This window comes from Pleurodeles waltl, chromosome 7 (assembly GCF_031143425.1).
Source record: "Pleurodeles waltl isolate 20211129_DDA chromosome 7, aPleWal1.hap1.20221129, whole genome shotgun sequence".
NCBI classification, from domain to species: domain Eukaryota; kingdom Metazoa; phylum Chordata; class Amphibia; order Caudata; family Salamandridae; genus Pleurodeles; species Pleurodeles waltl.
In genome coordinates, this window is record NC_090446.1 from 978765924 (window position 1) to 978779605 (window position 13682).

Sequence of the window (13682 nt, forward strand, 5' to 3'; positions counted from 1 at the left end):
TCTCCCTCATAATATAGAGATTGGAGCAGACAAACATGGCCCTTATACCTATAGCACCACAATGTGACAGACAAACATATTTCTCCGACCTAATAGAACTGGCATCAGTAGATGTGATGCAGCTACCAACACAGCAGGACATTCTATCCATGCAGGTAGGGGGAGTGTTTCACCCCAAATCAAAATCATTCAGCTTAGTGGCATGTCTCCTGAAGACATCAAATTTGGACACATCCAGGTGCCAAAAATAACCTTGGAGGTTCTTAAAGAAGCAAAAAGACCAGCAACTCAGAAGTGTTACTCCAAAAAATGGAAAAAAATTGAAAATTGTGCTCCAAAGACAATGGTCCACAAACCACATTGGAGGATGTCACAGTCATGCAATAACTCACACAACATTTGGGTGAAGGGCTCTTACGCCACATTAAAGGTACACCTGGCATTAATGGTGGCACATTTAAGGAGTGTGATAGGAAGATGTTTCTTTCAGACACCAGTGAACAAAATGTTTCTGGAAGGAGCAAAAAAGATAGCGCTACCCAGAGCAGCACCAACTCCTACATGGAATATCAATATCGTGCTTGCACAACTGATGAAATTACCCTTTGAACCCATGGAAAGCGCTAGTGTACAATTTCTCACTTTCAAGACTGCCTTGCTCTAACCATATCATCAGTTTCTGGATTGAGCGAACTATAGGCATTAACGGTGCAGGAACCATACATTCAAACTGACATACATAGGATAGTCATGAAAACTGATCCTACATTCCTACCCAAAGTTGAGGCGCTTCCATGTCAGGCAAACAATGCAACTGTATGGATTCATCCAGGACCCAAAGTCAGCGCAGAACGCGACCTATACATGCTGGACATCAGTAGAGCAATGGCATACTACGAAGTGGAAATGAAAACAATCAGTTTTTTATCTCTTTGACCAGAAGCAACCAAAGGGTTACCAGTGACAAAGGGAACATCAGCAAGATGTATAGTCCAGACAATATAAAGGTGTCGCACAGCAGCAGGTGTGCCACTAGACGGAATCCCGATGGCACACTCCAAAAGATAAAATAGGGGCAACACTGACTTTCCTAGCAAATGTCTCAATCAAAGGCATTTGCATCGCGTCCACATAGTCCTCTGTGCAGACCTTCATGAAGCACTACTGTATCAGCATCCAAAATCTTGACGATAACGACCATGCATTGAAGCTTCTATGAGATAGTTTTATCATCACAGGGGAGAGACAGCCCATCAAATCCTCGACGATGGCGCCTACCAAAAAATAGGAAGAAAAAGAAAATTGAGGCATTTTACGGACACAACCACTAAATGGTGGAATAATGAACAGCATGTGAATCCAGAAAGTCTTCAAGCTACAAAACTACTAGTACGGGTATGTAACCATTTTGTTATGAATCCTTTCTGTAGCAGCATTTAAGCTCCCTTTTGGCCAAGCGAAATTAGCTGGCCTTGTAAAAGGCAGATATGTGATCCCAGAGGTGCAGTCTGTGTTGGTTCCTATGTCTGGCAATTAAATGTCATCAGCAACCATCTTTCCTTCTTTTTCTCTTCCATAATCTTCAGTCTGGTATCCTGTTAAGGTGATAGCCAGTTATCAGGTTGATTCAGGTTGTTAGTGTGTTCACTGGATAGTTACTGACAGGTAGAGGAGCTCTAGTCAGGCTATGTCTAACTCCAACATTTGTGACATATTCACAGCCTTCTGCAGAATTATGCCATCTAGTTGTTGGCCCAGGCAATAAATTATACATTGTTTGAAGATGCTGCAAAGTATTTGTCTTACCAGACCATCTCTCTGAATTCAAACCTGTGTCCATAACACATCTCAAACTAGAATCGTTTTGAGATCTTCAGTTTTGTTTTTCCTCTATCACAACCTACCCAAGTTTTGCAGCTCTAATAAGTTTGTTTATCTGATGTTGAAGAATTGGCGGTTGTTGACCCAGAAGATGAAGAGGTGGCGATAAAGAGAGAGACACAATACAACACATGCGCTCAGTGTTGCAGGGCTGCAGTGTGGCAAAGCAAATAGTTTCAGACCCGAATACTCCAAAGTTTCCTCCCAAAAAATATTGGGGGTCATTCCGACGGGCCGGGGATGCGGGAGCACCGCCAACAGGCTGGCGGTGCCCCGCAGGGCATTCTGACCACGGCGGTTTGGCCGCGGTCAGACAAGGAAAACCGGCGGTCTCCCGCCGGTTTTCCGCTGCCATGGGGGATTCCGACCCCCTCACCGCCATCCTGTTCCTGGCTGCTCCGACCGCCAGGAACAGGATGGCGGTGAGGGGTGTCGTGGGGCCCCTGGGGGCCCCTGCAGTGACCATGCCAATGGCATGGGCACTGCAGGGGCCCCCGTAAGAGGGCCCCACTTTGTATTTCAGTGTCTGCTTTGCAGACACTGAAATACGCGACGGGTGCCACTGCACCCGTCGCACATACCCACTCCGCCGGCTCCATTCGGAGCCGGCTTCCTCGTGGGGAGGGGTTTCCCGGTGGGCTGGCGGGCGGCCCTCTGGCGGTCGCCCGCCAGCGCAGCGGGAAAGCCAGAATGGCCTCCGCGGTCTTTCGACCGCGGAGCGGCCATTTGGCGGCTCCCGCCGCCCGCCGGGCTCAGAATGAGCCCCATTTTCCCTTGTGAGGAGAGGATATGATTTTTCCCAATTCAGAGAGAACCAATCTATGTATAGTCTGTATTACTAACGATGTCCATGCACTGTCTCAGTGAACCCGCCTTTACCATCCAGTCATCTAGATAGGGGTACAAATGTATCCTGTGACTTCTGAAATGAGCTGCCAATACTGCAAGGCATCTTGTAACCACCTTTGGTACTGCCTTGATCCCAAATAAAGCACTTAGAATTGGTAATTGAGTTGTTCACAGACAAGTCTGAGATTTTTTGCTCGTTTTTTTATCAGGATACAGAAGTAGGCTGTAGGAAAGTAGCCTCTTTTTAGCATGGTTACCCCCACTTTTTGCCTGATGTCAGCATGTTTTTGACTGCGTTTACTGGGATCCTGCTAACCAGGACCCTAGTGACTGTGCTCTCTCCCTCGAAACTTGGTTGCTTGGACCACAAACCCTCACATTTGGCATACTGGTGCCCCCTTGAAAAGTACCTAGTATATGGTTCCCAAGTACCCAGGGCATTGGGGCACCAGGGGATCCCCCAGGGGCCGCAGCACATATTATGCCACCCATAGGGGGGTCCATGGTAAGTGTATCTGCAGGCCTGCGATTGCAGCCTGTGTGAAAGGGTGCATGCACTACAGCATGACTGTAAGTCACCCCTATGGTAGGCCTTCCTAGCTTACCCAGGGTGCAGGTACCCTTGTGTGAAGGCACCAATGCATGAGCAACGGTGTCCCCACTAACTCCAGCTCCATTTTCTTGGACTTCGTGAGTCCAGGGACGCCATTTTACGCGTGTACTGGACATAGGTCACTACCTATGTCCAACTACATAATGGTAACTCAGAACCTGGGCATATTTGGTATCAAATATCTCAGAATCATACCCCAATACTGTTGTCAGTATTGGAAGTATGATTCCATGCACTGTGGGGGCACCTTAGAGGACTCCCAGTATTGCTCCTACCAGCTTCCTGGGGTTTTCCAGGCAGCCCAAGCTGCTGCCACCCCTCAGACAGGTTTCTGCCCTCCTGCTGCTTGAACAGCTCAAGCCCAGGAAGGCAGAACAAAGGATCTCCTTTGGGAGAGGGGGTGACACCCTCTCTCTTTGGAAATAGGTGTTAAATGGCTTGGGAGAGTTAGCCTTCCCAAGCCACTGGTATGCTTTGAAGGACACATTTGGTGCCCTCCTTGCATAAACCAGTCTGCACCAGTTCAGGGACCGCCAGTCCCTGCTCTGGCACAAAACTGGACAATGGAAAGGGGAGGGACCACTCCCCTGTCCATCACCACCCCAGGGGTGGTGTCTAGAGCTCCTCCAGAGGACTCCTTGATTCTGCCATCTGTAATCCATGGTGGCCAGACTCACACTGGTAGGAGCATCCGAGTGGCCAGGTCAGACAGGTGAAGTCACAGCACCCTCTTGATAGGTGGTCTCCTAGCCAGGTGACCAGTCCCCCTTCCAGGGCTATTTAGGGTCTCCCTCTTGGGTGGGTCCTCAGATTTGATTGGCAAAACTCCAGCAGGACTCCTCTGCACCGTTTACTTCGACTTCTGGCCACTGGAACCGCAACTGGACTCCACAGGAACCTTCGCCCTGCAACATTGTTTATCCGGCTCCTTCCAGCAACTGCAACATTTCCCTGGCTGTACATTCTCTGAGCCAGCACAAGAAGCAAGAAGGAATCTCCCTTGAAGTGAAGGAGTCCCTCCCCTGCATCCACAGGCACCAACAGCACCAATGACTGACTGCGTGGATCTCCTCTCATCCTGAGCTGCGTGGATCCTGCTTCACGGGTGGTGGTCTGGAGTGGTCACCTTGGTCCTCTCTGCCAGTTGTCCAACTTTGGTGAAGGGAAGCCCTTGCCTTCCCACGCAGGACAGTACCCCCGCGCACTGCACGGGGGGCAATGTGGTACTTACCTTTTGGGGTTCCTAATTCCTCCAGCTCCCCTCTACAGATTCCCCTAACCTGGGTGGGGGTCCTGCATTCACATTCCATTCTTTTAGTATATGCTTTGGGCTCTTTTCATAGTCACTTGTTGGCTGTGGTCAGCCCCTGCCCCCTGGGGGCATTGCAGAAAAGGAGCTTTTCTGCAATGGTTGTAATTGACATGGGATGGCAATTCCCCATCCAATGATTTGTTGGAGCAAAGTGTTTGTTGTGGAGGGTTTGGAAGTCCTCCCAGCCCCTCATTGGTCACCTGGTCGGAGTCAGGCCCCTCTCGAATGTTTCACTAAATTGCAGGGCATCCATTGTATTGATCATTTCATTATCTTTGTTTCTGAGAGAGTCATCTACTGTTTCCCCAAACATACTTTCCTCCATAAAGGACAAATTTATGATGGAGACTTGAATTTCCTGTTCGAACACTAAAACCCTTAGCCAGGCATGTCTTCTCAAAGTGGTGACAGTGAACATTGGCCTGCTAGCATTGCGTGCTGCATCAATAGCCAAGTTCAGATAGGTGTTTGCTACTGTCTTGCCACTTGCATTGTACTTTCTGCTCTCTTTTGATATTGACTAGGGAAATGTTTTATTAGGTCTTCCGCCTCCTCTCACTACTGATGGCCATATCTATATAGAGGGGCATTGGAGTTGGCTATTCTCCACTGTATTGCCTCTGACCTGTCCATCTTCCTTCCCACCAGCCCTATAAGTTTACACTTCTTATTAGGTTGCCCCACAGTAGATGTTGGAGCTCTCTTTCCAGCTGTTAACACCAATATAGAATGAGTTGGTTTATTGTTCTTAAGGTAAACTAGGTCTTGTGTGAATATTTTATATTGTTTGTCAACCCTAAGTGTTATTGCCTTGGATGATCCTGCTTCCTCAAAGGCCTTCTTACCCCGGTCAATGATGCTACATAACGTGGACAGAAAACGTCATTGAGAGTGTCCAGCATTTGCATGTGAAATGGAAGAATCAATCTGAAGTGATGGAGGCGAGAAGTCCAAGTAACCAAACTATTTTCTTCATGAAATATCTAGCCAGTTCTAACGACCCTTGAAGCTTGGGTAAAGGAATAACAAGTCCTAGTTTAGTTGAACAGGTCACCCACCACAATCTGGACGCAGCAAGATTCAGATTATGGTAGATCTACAATAAAGTGAAATTATTCTCCTGGGCTGATGTGGTGTGAGTGAAAGTTGTATTAATCCGAGGAGTTTGGCGTGACTGCTCTTTGCTTTGAGACAGGTAACATAAATGGATACATAGTGATATACAGAATCATAGAGATAGGCCACCAGAAGTTATGAGCTAAAAGTTTTTTAGTACATCTAATAGCAGGGTGACCAGCCACATGAATATAAAGATGCCCCTGTGATAGTGTATTGTATAACTGCCTTGTGGGAATATATCTTTCTCTTGGAAGAGTGTTATTATACCCAATGATTCTTGTGAATGGATCTAATCGCCAACCATAAGCCATCCAAAAAGGTCTATGGTGTTAAAGCTTTCTGCTGAATTGCTGAAAGGATGGGAGAAAGTTCAGGTTTCTGCACTGAAGTTCGCTAGTGCATCAGCATTTTAACAGCTGTTTTCCGGATGGTAGTTGATTTAATAACTGAAAGAAGTGAAGATTAGCATCCAGTGAGCATGTCGATGGTTTTCACACATCATAGATTGCACCTTTTAGGTCCAATAGGTATTGGTTGTAAATGGTGTAGTGTCTTTCAGATCCTGTTAAAGTTCTGGAATAGTACTTGACTGGGTGTATTGCTTCTGGGGATTAATCTCTTTGCGATACGATAACTCTGGAAGCTGTGCTTGATGCGCCTGTTTCAACAAAGAAGCAGAGATTGACATTAGGATGCTTCAGTGTGGTTCTGGTGTTGAATACATTCTTAAGGGCAGGGAATGACTGCTCTGGTTCTGTATACTATTTGAAGGGCACCCCTTTCTGAGTAAATTGACTAATTGATGCAACCAGGGCAGAGAAGGAAGGAATAAACTAATGGTAGAATTTGGCAAAGCAGACAAATATCTAAATATATTTATTTGTTTTGGTATTAGCCATTGGTAAACTGCTGGTACCTTTGCTTGATCCAGCTAATTCCATATGCAGAAATGGAGGATCCCACGAAGGCGATTTCTGTAGCACTGAACTCATATTTTGAGAGCTTAGCATCAGTCTGTACTTTCGTAATTGGTGTAAAACTACCTTAACATGTTGCTAATGTTCTTGCAGATTACGGGAAAATATGAGAATATCATCTAAGTAGACTGCTCATTTACAAGCCCCTTGTACCGCTATAGTGTCATTTTATGCCACGGCGGTGTAGAACAGTCCCCCACCTGCACCATATTTACAAACTGGTGCAATGGGGCCATTGCACCAGTTTGTAAACCCTTCTGCCACATTATACCTGTGCCAGGTATAAGGTATGGAAGGGAGGCGTTCACCTGCAAGGTGCCCCTTAGGTGTGGCACAGTGAAATCTACAAGATTTCACTGTGTCATTCTTGCCTCATTTTTTAACACCTGCTCAGTGCAAGCATTAAAGTGACACTGTGCTTTGTTGTATAGGACTCCCCGCACTTTGCTGGACTAGTGTCAGAATTTTTGACACTAGTCCAGCAAAGCACAGCTGCACCAGAAATTCTGGCGCAACTGTGCTAATGAGAGCCATGCTGCGCTGTAATGTAAATACAGTGCTGCCATGGTGTCGTTAGGGGGGGGCACAGGGTGGTGCAAGCAAACTGGCGCATCATGAGTGATGCACCAGTTTCTTTTAAATGAGGCCCAAAGTCTCTTAGTGCATCGTTTTTAAAATGCTGAAATGCAGCTGGGGCCTTACAAACGCTCAATGCCATCATCAAGTATGTATAGTACCTATATTTATAGTGTTAAACGTTTTTGACTTATCTCGTTGATAAATGCTCACCACATTGTGGGCCCCTCAGAGGTCGAATTTAGTAAAATATTGGGCATTATCTATTTGATCTAAAAGCACAGAGTTGAGAGGCAATTGATGTAAATTCTTGATGGTGGTGTTAAGTTTGCAGTAATCTATGTATGGTCTCAGCACCTTAGTTACTTCTGGCACAAACAAATATCAGAGCCCATGCTGGCCATCTTGAATGTCTTATAAAGCCTTTAGCTTTCATTTATATATTTCTTAGGATCTTACTTTAAGACAGCAGATCCGGCCATGATGGATGGTGGCTCCAAGTACCAAGTCAATTGCACAAATAGTCTGTTTGGAGGTAGTTGACGGGCCTCTTTTTTATAGAACACATCCTTGAAATCCTTGTGCTCAGTTGGCGATGTTGATAGCTTAGTTCCCTCTAGTTTGGTTACTGCGCAAATATTGGATGGGAAACAAGCTTCTTGACAAAAGGGCAAGGAAAAGCAAATAGTTCCTTTAAATCAGTCTATCTGTGGTTTCTGTTTCCGGATCCAGGGAGTTCCCCATATGATTGTAAATTTGGGTGTGTCCATGACATTAAAAAATGATAATTTCAAGATAATTAGTAAAGGACATCATGATTATAGCTAAAGCCTCCTTTAATTCAACACCAGAGGTAAGCTGATTCCCATCAATGGCCACTATTGGTTTAATCTTTTCCTTCTCCACTAATAGCATGGCAGTTTTTGCGCAGCAAATGCTTGATCAGTGAAAGAGCCGGAGGCTCCTGAATCTACAAGTGCTGGAACAGAGAGCGGACCTGTCAGCAAGGAGTTAGTCATGTCCAAAAAGTAGTGTGCTCTGTTTTGAGCAAGAATTATAGCCATTGAGCTTGAGAAGGATGGGCTTGGTAGCTTTCCGACAGTTGTGAGTAAGTCTTTACAAAGTGGCCAGATAGACCGCTTTACATACATAGATATGTTTATGTTTTTGTTCTTTTCCTGATGAGGTAATATTTTTCTTAACCCTATAAGTGCGGGGTCGGCCACTGGCCGACGCCCACACTCCCTCCCTGGTGCGGGTCACGACCAGTGGCTGACACCAGGGAGGGGGTTAAAAATCATCCGGTGATTTTTTATTTATTTTTTTCCGTTGGAGACGCGGAACAACTTCCGCTTCTCCATCCCGCCCCCCTCCCGCCCCCTTTGTGACGTCAGCGCGCTGTGAGGCGCGCTGACGTCACATTTTTTCCCCACTGGAGCAGAAGCGGATCAGGTAAGACTCCTCTTCTACTCCGGTGGGGGGGAAAAAAGGCCAAACCGGCCTCCCCAGATGCCAGGGAGGCATCGATAAAAAGGAAAGACTCTCCCCTTTCCATCGATGCCTCCCTGGCACAGTTTCCTGGCCATGGATCGCAGTGCGGCTGCGATCCATGGCCAGGAAACGCCCCTAGGCACCAGGGATCTTCTTTGGGGGGGTCGGCCATTATTTTTTTAAGGTTACTGTTTTGGGGGGCGATCGCGCCCCCCAGATTGGAAAATATATATAAATAAATTACAAAAATTGAAAACAAAATGGCGGGGTCGGCCCTCCGAACACAGGCCGACCCCTGGGGGTAAAAAAAAAATCTAGTTTTCCCTGGGGGGGCCTTGACCACGAGGTTCAAATTGACATGTTTTATTGCAAGTATAAAAATGAAAGAAAAGAGGGACTCATTTACCGTGATCAAGACTCCTTGAGAGTCGAAACGCGTAGGTGGCTGTTGCTTGCAATAAAACATGCCAATTTGAACCTCATGGAGTGTGGTGAGATTCTTGTTCACAAAATATGTATATATATATATATATATATATATATATATATGTATGCATGTATGTCTTTTCTGTAGTGGCAGTTGCCATAAAGTAGCGCAGATGGTTTATTGACCTGCTGCAAAGGATATACATTTATATGTATTTAGCTGAGTGGATTAGTAAAGGCAAGCGTTACCTGTGCTTTAAAACAAATGTTATGCCAGGGGGACTATGGAGATATGAGTGGCAATTTTGCTGGGTGGTACTGAGGGAATTAGAAAAGGAGGTAATGGGAAGCAGAGCACCAAAAATGACTGTCGCACTGGGTGCCACCAGCGCTGAAGTCTGGGATGATGGGTATGTGGTAAGGTGAAGTAGTACATTCTTTTTTGTTTTTTTCAGTGTTTTCAGAGAATCTGCAGAGTTGGAGAAGAAGTGAAGGTAAGGTGACGACATTTCCTATTGTACACAACAAACATACCCACAAGCAATTTTGTGACTATCTGCCTTCTACGTAGGCTAGTAATTTAGAGGGACAGTTTAGCCAGTAGCAGAGATGGCGTCTCGTTGGATGACTGCTGATCAAGCCCTAACTCGGGTTATGGAGGACAGTTCTGATGTAGGTTCAGAGACTGAGACAGCAGAATCTGAGACAGTCTCTGAGGGAGAGGGCAATGGGGCAGAATCTGGGAGTGATTTTTCAGTCGGTGGAGTCCTATCCGACGACACCTCTTCCAGTGAGTCTGAAGGAGACAATGACGACAGCCATGCTGTCCCTTCGCAAGCACATTCTGTGCAGCGGGACCACATTGGGTTAGCCGAACTCAGAGAGCACATGCTTGCGGCCGCAAGCACAGAGAGAGTGCTCTCTTGGCAGCCCCCCTGTTTAGACAGCTCCAAATTGCACCTTTTACTGGTGATGCTGGATGTAAAGTCAATACAGCTAATTTTTTGCCAGTCGACTACATCCATCTATTTTTGGATGTTGACTTCCTTCAGAAAATTGTGCAGCAAACAAATTTGTGTGCTCTACAAAGCTGGCACTGTGGCCTGCGGTACAGTTCGTTGTAACCGCAAAGGATTCCTGCAGGAGCTTGTTTGCAAGAAGCTCCAGAAATCAGAGAGTACTGCATTGCGTTCTAACGAACTGCTCGCAGTCAAGTTCTTAGATAGGCGTGATGTATACATGCTCACTACAATTCATGAAGAGAGCACTTCTCCCATCACGGTTTGGGGTCAGATGGCCGAAGTCCACAAGCCCATCTGTATACAATGCGTGTCGTAAAACTCGCACTTGGTACAAGAAACTGCTTACCCACCTGATTCAGATGGCAACATATAATGCATATGTTGTTTACCGTCAGACAACCAAAGGAAGACTCATGACTTTCCTTGACTTCCAGTTGTCTGTAATTGAAAGCCTCACTGCTGTTACAGAAGCAGCAGCAGCATCCACCTCATATGTTCTGGAGGATGTGGCAAGGCTGCAGGAGCGACACTTTGCTAAAACACCCAAAAAGGATCGTCCATGTCGTCGCTGTAAAGTGTGCTCGAAGCATGGAAAGCGGCAGGAGAGTCGGTATTACTGTCCCCAGTGTCCATCACAACCAGGCCTCTGTATCCCTACTTGCTTTACGTTGTATCATACTAAAGCAAAGTTCTGGGAAATCAACTGAGGTTGAGCTGCCGCTGGGTAATCCTTTCAGTGGCAGTGGATGGATACTGAACGTCCATGGGCCACTGCTTCGTTAGGCAAGGAGCCACAGAATTTTACTTCATCTACTTCATCATGGACTTCCTTTTGGACTGCTTGAGAGCTAAATCCACTGTCAGAACGTTGTCAGTGTTCTGTTCAATTAACATGCATTATATTCCCCCTACTGCATATACTAGTGTACAGAACATATGGCACATTGTCACGGAGTACCCTTTCTTCACCAGCATGTCTACCTTACTTTCAACGGTAGATATGCTCTCTCAGTTCGAGGAATCACTTTGTACGGCATGCTTGGAAACCCCCAACTTGCATCCACAAACTAGTATAGGTTCACTTGGCAATTATACAGGATTAGCCAGTACTCTGATGAGTACAGAGACATGAATGGGTAAGGAAAGCTTATGGTAGGTGTGCCTTCATAGCGTTATTGCACAGGTAGAAGGCAGATAGTAGAGGTAGTACAGATGTACATCATCTACACCTATGGATTCAAACCCATTGGTGCCATCCCAGCACTGAAGGAGAATGACTTGTATAGGTCAGTGTTTGACCTGCTTTTCATGTTCATCCTCCATCAGAACTTAGTAGATGTTCAGTTTGCTGTATAAATGCATTACAGTCACATCACTGCACATAATGTTGGCTGGGACATATGCTACGTTCTCATGGACTCCCCTGTGTACCAAACACTACCCTTTTTCATAGCCTATGACCTTCTCTTTAGGGAACATCATGAGAAATCCCCAGCATGTCTCCCTTAGTTTCAAAGGTAGATATGCTCACTCAGTTCGAGGAATCGCTTTGTACGGCATACTCGGACACCCCCAACTTGCATCCAAAAACTGGAAGGAGTTGGATTTAGCACAGAGAGTGCGTTAATGGCGCATGAAAAACATGTCTTCCTGAGCCTCAGGTGGCTGTCACAGGAGTCATTAGTAAAGGTTTGTTACGCATGCATTTGGTAATGTTAAGGAAGAAGGAGGCAGTTAGCCTATGACCTTCTCTTTAGGTAACATGATGAGAAATCCCAGCATGTCTCCCTTAGTTTCAAAGGTAGATATGCTCATTCAGTTCGAGGAATCGCTTTGTACGGCATACTCGGACACCCCCAACTTGCATCCACAAACTGGAAGGAGTTGGATTTAGCACAGAGAGTGCGTTAAAGGCGCATGAAAAACATGTCTTCCTGAGCCTCAGGTGGCTGTCACAGGAGTCATTAGTAAAGGTTTGTTACGCATGCATTTGGTAATGTTAAGGAAGAAGGAGGCAGTTACTTGACAGGTGGTAAAATGTAGTCAAACTTATTTCGTTCTGTGGCGTGTGAATGTGATGGGCCCTTGTCTGGCAGTGGTAAGTTAATGTGAGTGCAGTGATTGGTTGGATTGGGCCCGTGGCTGGCGGTATGAAAGGGTTGTTTGTTGTGCGTGAATGGTGTGTGAATGGACCATAAAGAAGTTGGTGCCTGGTCGTGGCTTTATAGCCCACCTTCAGAAGGCTTGGTTTCAATATTCAGATACTTTGATAAGTATTCATGCTTTGAAACCATAATTTCTGGAGGTGCTAAAACCAACCAGTGTGAGTGGTGAGTTAACTTTAACAAACTAGTACCAGGGGAGTCCAAGGGTGCAGGACTTGCGTGGTTCTCACCAGTTTTCCTTCACCCAGAATCCCCTTGAAATCACAAAATGTGCTTAAAAAACACATTTGCCTTGCATTCCAATGAGCAGAAGTCCAGGGATCTGCAGGGAGCCCCAAGTTCCACTAAGTCTCCAGCGAAAAACTGCCTCACTTTAGTGACTGGGCAAGTGACCACAACAAGGAAGTACCCAAAACGGATTGTGGAGACATTAAAATTACCTACCACAAAACAGCCTCATTTTTTAAGACAGTCACCTAAGTATTTGGTCCTGGGCTCGGCAGCCATATAGGGAAACCTACCAAACGCAGACATTTCTGAAAACTAGACACCCAAGGCAGCCCACGTAAATGTGGCGGTTTTGGATTTAACAACGTTTTCTTACCCAGAATACCCTGCAAAAGTGAAACGTTAATTAAAACCACTATTTTTCCTTTCTTTTTTATCACAGAAACTACAGGAATGTGCAGGGATCCTCAAAATTCCTACCACCCAGAGTTTCCCCACTTGTCCTGATAAAAACACAACCCCGCTTGTGTGTCTGCGCCTAGTGCCTGCTTCAGGAATGGATCATTCCAGGGTTAACAGTAGCCCTCATGCAAGGACTACCATTGACCCTTGTGTGATCAATTCCTGTTGCTGTTACGACTCTGTCGTCCCATTTCTAGGGGGCGCTGTAAGGGGACTGTCGGAAGCCTGGGAATCACCTTAAACACTTATCTAGAGTCCCTTGCTGACTCCTGTTTGTTTCTCTTTTCTCCATAGTACACTTGTGTAGTACTACATTTGCTTCCTGGGACTGCAAATCCCATAATGCACAGCCTGGTAGTCAGGAAAGCCCGGATTCTCTTTCCCATTGTTTTCTATGGGAGAAGTCCAGTTGCTCCATTTCACCGGATCCTCTCCTCCAGGACTTGCAAGTGTCTGAAACTACACACACCTGAGACCTCTCCTGTGCAGCCCAGCTTGGAACTGCTTATAAGCAGCCATTTCCTCAAGATCCCTGTCGTGCACTGGAGTTCGATTCCTTTG